Here is an 8,586-nt window from a genome sequence, read left to right on the forward strand (position 1 = left end):
CAGAAAGTACAAATAGTAATTCAAAAATTCAAATTATTGTATTAGGGCCACCCGTAATCTCTTCCATATACCCAATGGTGGGATTCAGCCGGTTCGCACCGGTTCAGCAGAACCGATACCTAATTTTTTGTTGAGTTCGGCGAACCGGTTGTTAAAATGGCACTTGTGATCAGGGTTCTCTCTAAGGTGGGTGTCTGGTATTCTATAGTATTTAATCTGCATAACCTATGCCATTTATTAATTCAGCAAGAAATTTTGTTTAGTATCGATAAAATGAAGAAAATATATGTTCTGACTGATGTTTATCAATGGTATAAGCATAGTGCTTTGTTTATAAAAGTTTATGATATGACCACACGTGGACAGAATCAGAAGAAGAGTCTTCTCCTTCTCAAACTGCTGGACGAAAAAAAACCCCAGGGGAGAAAAACCTTGCTATCTACGCCTGAGACCGATTAACTCAACCACGGAGTGCAAAAAAGCCCACTAAAGTTCCTCGCGTCATCGACGGGATTCGAACTCGGGCCTTTTCCGCCTGGTGTGGTGAGAACGGTGACGATACCACTGTGCTACCCGAGAACAGGCAAAAAAAAAAAACCAAAAAAAAAAAAAAAAAAACCCGAACTATTATACTTAGGCCCAGTGGTGGGATTCAAATAATTTAACAACCGGTTCGCTGCTCTAATGACCTTTCTAAGTATAAAAAACTATATACCGAGAGGTAGTTTATTATTTCATGCAGTTAATACTTAAATAAGAACAATAAAAGAGGTTCACAAAACTAGATTATGTTATAAGAAAGAGTTTTAAAATATTAATGAAAAAATATTAAAGAATACCTGACAAAAAACAATAAAACTGTTATTTAAGATATTTCCACATTGCGTCTTGATTGGCGTCCTCACTTGCAATTTTCTTCACTTTTATCCGAGCATCATTGGCTGAGTGATTTATCCTTAACCATCTTTTCACTGTAGGAGTAGGATCCCATTCCTTTAGAGGTAGGCCGATTAGTCTAATAATTAGCATTAGCATTAGCATTAGCATTAGTAGAGGCATTTGATGCAAGAAAGCAAGCTTATGCAGCATCAGCCGAAAAAAAAAAAAAAAAAAAAAAACCACTTCCACTTCACCCCTCTGTTCGTTCAAAATACCTGTCCAGCTGAGCCTTAAACTTATTTAGGCTATCAACCTCCACCACAAGGGATGGAAGTCTGTTCCACCAACCAACCACCCGCTGGCTAAAGGCAAATTTCCGCACGTCTATCCTACATCTGTCTTTCCTCAATTTGAATTTATGCCCTCTCAGGTGATTTTTCTGAGCTAGAGGAAGAATCCCATCAGCATTGAGCATGCTTAAACCATTCAAGGCTTTATACACCTCTATCAGATCACCTCGCTGGTGCCTAGTCTCCAGACACTGTAATTTGCAAAACTTAAGCCTTTCTTCGTAAGAGCACATCATTGTGTTTGATATATTAGAAACAGTTAGGCGACTTCTCTTCTCTGAACATATTATGTTCATCTTTGAAAAACCCCTTTCCGCTTCTGCTGAACTTACAGCAATTGTTCTGACAATATTTTTAGCTCTTTGATCACTTTCAGGAATTGCATAATTGTGGGAATTTTTTAAAACATTTTCCACGAAATCTCGATAATCATTAATATCAATTTGGTAATTAAAAATGTCATTAAATACGAGCAATTGTTCTTCAGCTGCTTTCCATGGAACTAGTACTTCTTCAATATTCCAGTAATCTGGCTCCAAAAAATTGAGAAATTGTAATTTATTCCTATCTTTAAATTGGCTACAAATGCTCTTAAATGCTCACATTCCATTAAATAAATTTTCTGTTTATACACCGGGACGACCAAACAGTCAGAGGAGTTAACAAGATAGACAGAATACAAGAAACAGCAGCGTATTCAGCAGTCACGGGCTTGAACCCCGGTCACTCAAGGCACGTGTACTTAGGCACCCGCGCGCCTGACCACTAGGCTACGGCGGTCTTAAATGTTCACAATCCATTAGTCTTTTTTTTTTTTTCAAATTCGTTACGATGTTTTCTAAAAGTCTTCTCCGAGGAAGCCCAACAAATCGATGATTTTCTACAAATTTTATATTTTTGAAGGTTTCTGAAACAATTAATTCATCAACTTTTTTTTCGTATGGACCCTTTTCCTTTCCAAGCATTTGAAATACTTTAATAGATCTTATCACGAGTTTTTCAGCCTTTATTATGTCTATATTTCTTGCTTGCAGTGCATTTGAAAGAAGAGAAATTTCGTTTAAAATATCAATCATCAATGCCAAATCAGTTATAAAATATATATTTTCAAGACGAGCAGCCATACCTAAGTACTTTTTATTTGACCTTAAACTACAGGCAGCCCATCTTGGTCCCAAAACTCAATTCTTGCGGTGTGTGTGAATTTATCCCCAGGGGCTCACATCTGGTGAGTATGGGTTTGGCACACCCAGGGTCCTGAACTGGATATCATCATTCTTCTCTTTCTTGGTGTTTTCTCTCTCTCTCTCTCTCTCTCAGGGTAACTCGGGAATTTTTTTTGGCTGGTGCAGCATAATCCTCAGACTTCCTTGCACCCTATGGCTAATAATAATAATAATAACTTGACACATGCACTGTATCATTCGCTAGACGCGTGTGATGTCTGCATTGGGGGGGGGGGGTCATAATATTGTGACTGGACTCTGTACATCGGTACTTTCTTTAATTTTAAAATGATCTCTTGAAGAGTTGCATAGGTCGAATTTAAAAAGTTTCGTACTCCTACTTCCTCGCAGCAATTTTTTTTTGTAAAAAAAAAAGCGTGCACAATGCACTCAGAATATTTATTATAAATATATTTAGAAAAATAAGAAAATATATGTTAATGTAAAAAAAACAAAAAAACTAGAGAATTAAAAAAAATTAAAAAAAAAACAGTTAAATATTCACTTCCTCTGCAGTTATTCTTAATTGCGGAGGAAACAGATGTAAAGGATGTAAATTGTATTAAATTTGCAACGACTCGGTCACTGCAGTTATAACATATTCAAATACTTCTCACGCTGATGGGGGAGCTTTTTATCACAACTTGCTGTTGTCCAGATTTCAGTACGTGTGTTGGAACGTGGGTATTTCGAGAATCCCTCCAAGCGATCCCAACTTTGTGCTCTTACCTCAGCCTTCTTCACTTATCACATGGGTTTCTGCCCTTTCGGATAATCTGACATGACTAGTCATTGGGTGCTGAGAAATAAATGAATTCGCCTGTGAGAGAGAGAATGAGTACATTGGCCTCCTTGAGTCATTCATTTTCTGTCCTGATCCCCTTCCGCTGCCCTAAGGTTCACATAACGCCATTTCAAGCCAAGAAATCTTTCTGCTGCAAAGTGGGCTAACTTACCCCTTGTTTAGTGTCGCGATGAATAACGACAAACTTTGTACTTTTGCTGGCATTATTATGTGGTTAGACTCTCTCTCTCTCTCTCTCTCTCTTTCTGTGTAAAGTCTCTCTCTCTATACTGTGTGAAGCGAGGGGGTTGCATGGTTTATCTCCCGGAAGCTCGGATTTTTCATTTGTCAAATAGGAAAATCAACCACAGAATACACGCAATATATAGACACAATATATTACGCCTCGGAGCCTTAGTAGCTTTTGCACTTAATATAGTGGTATAGTGTTTGGAGTAAGCCGCCACAGTGGTTTCCCACATTTGCACCATAAGTACTCTTGTGAAGAAATAAATGCTCCATAAAAGCCACAATTCAGTGTGGTGTACAGTTTATGCTAGAGTTGTGCTAGATTCTGTTGTTTTGTTTCTGGATACTTGGTCACAGGGGGATTCTACTGGGAGGGGAGCCAGTAGTTCGTTTTTCACTGGCTAGTCTCCGCCAGAGTCACCTGAGCTTCCTGGACGGAGAAAAAAAAAAGTGTGAGCTATGGTGATAGTAAAAGAATGGAAGTTAAAATGGAAGAAAATAATAAATAAATAAAAAAAATAATAAGTAATAATAAATACATATATATTAATAATAAAATAAAATAATAAATTTCCCCTCCCCGCACAGGCATTCAGGAATCAAAGTCCTCTACTCCTCTGGGCAGAGGGGAAAAAAAAGGAGAGAGATAGAGAGAAAAGAGAAAGAAAATTTTAAAAAATAATAAATAAATAAATAATAATAAAAAAAATACCATCCTGGTCCACAATCCCGCACTTAGATACTTACATATTGTTGCCAGCAAACACAATAAAAGGAAGTAAAAAAAAAAAACAATAATAATAAATAAATACTAAAAGAAAAACAAACCTCTACCCCCTACACAAATCTCACCCTGGCAATTTATCCTGCACTAGGTTAATTTACACAGTGCCAACAAACAAAAAAAAATAATAAAAAAATTAACAAAAATAATAAAATAAAATATATAAAAAAAAAAACCAGGACAAGAATAGGATGGTGGAGGAGAGAAAAAAATCTATACAGTGAACAGTTACTAGCTTACAAATATCCAAGCTGATAACTGTCTTCTTTTTAGAAATACAGAAATAGCAAACCTTTGAAAAGCAACAAACATATTATAATCTGACAAGTAGTTATTTTCATTTCCATACCTCAAATCACTAATTACATTCCTTAATTCAGCTCTGTAATTCTCATACAACAAACAATCATATAATACATGGCACCAAGTTTCTTTATCACCACATACACAGTAAGGGTTTGACTTTAAACCAAAATAATATAATTTACTATTCATGTCCTGTTAACAAAAAAGAAGTCTCCATACTAGGAAAAAAACACTTATTCAGTTTAAAACATGCAAAAGAAACATTTGGAATAAAATGTCTGGTGACCGCACCAGTAATACTATCCGTCCATCTGGCTTGCCAGATTTCCATTAACTTAGCATATATTCTTTTCTTTTCAACCATAGGGTCAATGTTATGGTCACACACAATGTTTAAACACTTGAAATTATAACGCTTCCTAATATGGTAACAGAAAGCTCTATATATTATAAAAAGATCTAATGGCATGTGGCCCGCTAATACCTGCGGGGCATTTGTTGACACAGTTCTGAAAATCCTCTGAATTGCCAACAGCATTGTTCTTTGCACAGAATTTAACTTGGCTTTAAACTTAATCTTATTCACACAATTTACCAACACTGATGATACATAAGTCACTATTGGCAAAAAAAATTCCGTATAATAAAGATTTAAAACTGATCTACGTAACTCCCATTCTGATATAGAAATCTGTATTACTGCTGCACTAAAACGCTTCATTTTATTCATCAAATAATGCAAATGTGGAACAAAAGTTAACCTAGCATCTAACTAACATCATAACTGTTTTTTCTTCTGAAACTGTTAATTTATTTACAATAGCCCATGGTGTTAGACTCTGAAGAACCATTGCAGCCTTCCCTTCAATATCCCTTCTTGAATTACCAGGCACACAGATAAGCAGATCATCAGCAAATGCTATTTTATGGCAAGCTGTTTGTCTCAATTTAAGCCATTGGTTCAGAACCAAATTCCAGAATAGGGGACCCAACGCAGATCCCTCTGGGCATCCCCTAGACACTAATTTCCTGTAAGTTAAATGCTGTGCCCGTACAATTATCTACCTTGAAGTTAAATAGCTTATTACTACCCGGTATATTTTCCCTGGACAATGGAGCTGTCGTGAAGACTATATCAAAAGCTCCTGCAAAGTCAATGAACAGAGCAAGAACATATTTACTATCTGCATTTTTAACGTAAAGCACTAAATCATTAACCGCGTCCTCAGTAGATTTGGATTTTCTAAAACCATACTGTAATGGCAACTCAATGTGGTGTAAAATTTAACCCCGGGGGCTCACATCTGGTGAGTATGGGCTTGGCACACCCAGGGTCCTGAGCTGGATATCATCATTCTTCTCTTTCTTGGTGATTCCCTTCTACTTTTGACTCTCTCTCTCTCTCTCTCTGGGTAACTTGGGAATGTTTTTTTTTTTTTTTTTTTTTTTTTTTTTTCCTGGTGCAGCATAAGCCTCAGGCTTCCTTGCACCATATGGGTATTAATAATAATAATAATAATAATAATAATAATAATAATAAATTCATAAAGTCACTTAATCGCTGGAAAACCAATCTCTCAAACAACTTGCCTAGGTTAGGCAAGTTGTTTGAGAGATTTAGGTAACAGCGATATTAGTCGAAAGCTCTTGGGGCTTGTTTTTTCTTTACCTGGTTTTTGCAACAATTTCAGAAGGGCACATTTCCAGAAAACAGGAAGTGTGCCTTCCAATAAACATTTGTTATACATATTAAGCAAAACTGAAGGATATATCTCTAATAACTTAGTGATGCTGTTGTTCTCAATTAAATCAATCCCCGGAGTTTTATCAACATTTATCTGTTTACTGACTACATCCACGAAGTGAAAAAAGGCTCGATAAGATGTGCTGAGATAATTTTTTTCTCCTATTTGAGAAGATTGGAGAAGTCTAGGTCATAATTGAGAATTGTAGCAGGGATAAGTTTTCGACGCCAGTATCCAAGTCCTCGAGCAATAACTTCCAGATGTACCAGTAAAGCTTCAGCAAGGACCTGTAGGCTCCGTGCTGAAGCCAGCATAATAGCCAGCATTGTCCGCTAGTTCATTTCCTGATGTCGGATTGAACTGAAGCTGGAAGGCCATAGCTCAAGGTTTGGGTTGATACTTCGAAGCAATTTTCTTGGATTATTGGTCGATAGTTTTGATGAGGCACTTTCCGCTTGTTCTCGGGTGGTAGGTGAGCCGATTTGGCAGCATTGTCCGCTAGTTCATTTTCAGGAATTGCCATATGTTCTGTTTGTTTGTTTGTTTGTTTTAGAGTTTTATGGTGCATTAGCATCTAAGGCTATAATGCGCCACCATATGTTCTGGGACCCACAGAAGTATATGTTTTTCCCAAGTTTTGATAAGGCATGTAAAGAGGTGACTATTCCTTTCACGACTGGGTGGGTGATGTTCTTTATGTTTTTTAGTGCTTGAAGTGCACTTAAAGAATCTGTTGTTAATATCAGAGGACTCAATGTAATTCAGTGCAACCTGAATTGCTATTAGTTTGGTGGAAGATATACTGAATTCACGTGACAGCTGATAAGCAAATGTGACATTTGGAAAAACTGCGGCGATTCCAACGCCGGCATCATTCTTTGTCCATCAGTATGTACTATGACAAAGTTGGGAAACTGGTCCACTACTGCATGGTATAGTTGCAAGAAGTTTTCTCTATGCAATGTAGATTTATTCCATTCATTCATGTAGATGTAAGCCACATGAAGGTGAAGTGATATTCCAAGGAGCAAGAGAGGATGAGAGGCTATGTGCCACATTGTCTAAGGTTAAATTTAGTTCTTCTAAAAGGTGTTTTATTCCCATACCCAAAGGACGGTTAGCATTAGGGCGGGTTTAGTATAACCCGTCCTAATGCTAACCTTTTTTTTTTACTGTTTTTTTTTTGACTGGTATAAGCTTGCTGACTTGCATCATATGCATCAAATAATGCTAGTGCTAAAGCAAGTCACCATGAAAAAAGCCCATAAAAATTCCTCGCGTCAGTGACGGGATTCGAACCCGAAACTTTTCCCCTTTTATGGGGTGGACAGATTATATGCATATCTGTCCATCCCTCCAGACCTGTATACAGTATTCAAGGTGTGGCCTGACCATTGCCTTGTACAACGGGACAAGAAGGTTCCTCATCGTTGATTGCCTTTCCCCTTACTGCAGTCATGAAAGCATATCAAGCTGTCAAGTCCAAATTTGTAGATATAAAAATTTGTACTTATAATGGTTAATGACAGGAATAATGGCAAACGTACTGCAGCAAGACGAATAATTTACAAAGATGGACTAAGAAGTGGTAATTCAGGTTTAATTGGTAAATGCAAGGTACCACATATGAGCAGCAGTTCTCCGAACATTAGCATTAGTTGACGCATACAATGCAAGAAAGCAATTTAGCCAAAAAAAATCCCATTTCATCCATCCATTCATTCCAAATTCTTGTCCAGCTCAGCTTCAAATTTAAGCTATAAATTTCCACAAGAGATGGAAGTCTAGTCTGTTCCAGCAATCAACTACCCGCTGGCTAAAGGCAAATTTCCGCACATCTATTCTACAACTGTCTTTCCTCAATTTAAATCTATGCCCCCTCATTTTCTTACAGTGAGCAAGAGGAAGAATCCCATGAGCACTGAGCTTGCTGAACCCGTTTAAGGCCTTATACACTTCAATCAGATCACATCACATGTGCATAGTCTCCAGGCACTGCAATTTGCAGTACTTAAGCCTATCTTAGTAAGAGCACCCTTTCTTTGCACTTGTTCTAGCAACTCTACATCCTTCGTAAAATGAGCCCTCCAGACCTGTATACAGTATTCAAGGTGTGACCTGACCATTGCCTTGTACAACGAGACAACCACCTCCTTGTCGCAGCTAGCAAAATTCTATCGAGTCTTGCAATATATCATTGACAAGATTCCATGACCATGACTCCATGGGGACAAATAATATTAAACGTACACGATCTGACGAT

This window comes from Mastigoproctus giganteus, chromosome 13 (assembly GCF_048544385.1).
Source record: "Mastigoproctus giganteus isolate SK-2022 chromosome 13, ASM4854438v1, whole genome shotgun sequence".
Classification (NCBI taxonomy): domain Eukaryota; kingdom Metazoa; phylum Arthropoda; class Arachnida; order Uropygi; family Thelyphonidae; genus Mastigoproctus; species Mastigoproctus giganteus.